We start from the raw sequence: 2,500 nt of genomic DNA on the forward strand, positions 1-2,500 counted from the left end.
CGGTCGTCCTGAGTTTGAGGACTCAATACTAAAAGGCAATATTAAATACCAACAAACTAAAACTTTATTAAAGTAGTTCAATCTATTAGCTTTAATATGACATTTCGTTTGACCCTATACAAAAAATAGCGGTGCGACAGTTTCATTTTCCGCGGTAGCACCTCATTTTCCTTTACCGAGATTGTTACGAAACAGGTTCGAGGGTGAAATTTTTCCAAAATTGTGATATTTGGAGTACACAAACTATGTGGTCTAGGATTTCTTATGCAGAAAAAGAAAATCCCGAAATCTCTTTTTTGCGTGACTCATTACGTCACAGTTCTGAGGTGGTGAGGCGTCAACACCGCTGTACCACCTGGGAATTTAGCGCGGGAGAATGACTTCCAACAGCGCGTCATCACAACATTGCATTGCTTGCGTCACTTGCTTGTGTGTAGTCGTGGTTTTGAATGGAGAGAGAAAAGAAAAGAAAGCGAAACAAAAACCCTTGGGTTCCAAAGGCTGATCGACGCTCTCGCAAAAAGAAATCACAGTGATAACAATGGGGGCGACAGCACTACACAACTCCCATCCAGGTGTTTTAGCCAGCTTAGAGTTCGGCTCGAACGAGTATGTCATTTTTAAGGATCTGCCCCTTTTGTGCGAAACGATCAGGGGATCTTGAAATATTTCGTTAAGTAGTGGTTGTTGCTGGATTAAATGCCATTTTTGCATGATTGTTATAATTTTCATACGCAGTCCGCGGAAAAAGATGGCAAAGCGACCAAAAGCTTAGCCGACCATCGATTTAGACCTATCCTTAAAGCCATCTTTGGGTTTACATAACGCGTCAAATGGTTTTTCTGTTATATTTTGCAGTAATCAGAAGGTAAGATAACCATGGCAAAGACATATAGAGATGTGTGTTACGTACACTGCTTTGTGCATTTTGGCGAGCATGCTTTCCCTCGGGTTTTCCACTGCTTCACTGGCCCTTGTGTTTTCTCCTTGCCCGTGGAGTTTCGTCTTGACTTGACACGGCCAGTTTTCGCTTTCCCCATTGCACAAAACCATTAAGAAATTCTTTCTCGTTCGAATTGCCGGCAAAGGAAACTTTGATCTTGAAATAATATCCACCACCATTTTTCCCGCCAGTTTTGGCACACACCAGGAGATTGAGCCCTATTGGTGCCACTCCCAGGGGGCGTGTTATGTTGACTTTAACCTTTCTAAGCCTTGTTTCTCGGCTTAATTTTTCATGAATTTTGCCATCTTTGAGTGGATACTTTGCGGAATTCATCGTAGAAACCTGAATTTTCGCTCAACGCCACAGGAAACCCTCCTCTGCAAAAGGGGGTCGGGGTTAGCTTATTTGTTTTTCGTTTTAAAGATATAATGCCTAACGTTAAGTCAATCCAAGAAATGTATGTCGCTGAATTTTGAATTATAATAACTTTTTTGTAAGCTGATCTAACGACTTCCTGACACCCTTTTAAAGGCAAACATCTGCTAAGTGTTATGCAGTTATTGTTTACTTCGGCAGACCAAAATCCGACGCGACTTTGCCGCATTTATAATAATAACTTCATTTTCCATTTACTGATCGCAGTACATTTTATATTCAATTTCACCAGTTAAAAACATTTCCACGTCATTCTTGGTTCTGTAAGCTTAAAATGATGTAAAGGTTTAGGCACTTTTGCAAAATTACGCACCCGCGAACCTGTTCCGTAACCAGCGACGCAAGCGCAAAGCTCAAGATTCGTGTCAAGTGAAAACAAACCATAACGCAAATACAAGCATACGACGCAGTGACAAATCACTATTTCCATGCCCTCTCTTACAACGTGGCGCTGCGAGTGGAATCTGGAAAAGTTCTTTTCATCGGACGAACATCGCAGCCTTTGTTGTTCTTGAGTTACGTCCCGTTTTCACACAACGCAAACGAACGCAAAGCATAAGCGCAAGCACAAGGGAAAGGAAACTTATGATTCTTGCGCTCAGAGTTAATTAACTCTGTTGCGCTTGAGCTGATGCTTGTGTCAGGCCCGTTTTAACGGTGAGTTAAGCGCTCGTTTACTCTTCCGTCGCTAAGGGTTATAGAGCGTTTTCAGTCACGTGACTAGAATGGTGCTAATTTAATGAAACGAAAAAAAACCATTTGCATAAAAATAGAGTTAAATTCCCAGAGGATTAGTCTGGAACACCAACATGGCCGCCGTTTCTTTGTTTTGGAACACCAACAAGACTGCGGTGACGTCACGTGAAAACGCGCTATAGTGCGTCGTCTGGATGATCTTCAACTCAAAACCCGAGACGAAGTCGAAGTTTTTATTCACCGATATTTACCAAGCCTGAGGTGAGGCACTGTTTTAGTATAATTACATACGCGATTATTTGAAAAATATGCATTTTCTTTGAAATAATCGATTTCTTCGTCTGTCACCTGGACAAAACGGTTTGCGACCATTTTGAAAAAAGCGCTAAGTGATTATAGCGTAATAATTAGCGCAGACAATTT

The sequence above is a fragment of the Montipora foliosa genome, chromosome 2 (assembly GCF_036669935.1).
Source record: "Montipora foliosa isolate CH-2021 chromosome 2, ASM3666993v2, whole genome shotgun sequence".
Taxonomy (NCBI): Eukaryota; Metazoa; Cnidaria; class Anthozoa; order Scleractinia; family Acroporidae; genus Montipora; species Montipora foliosa.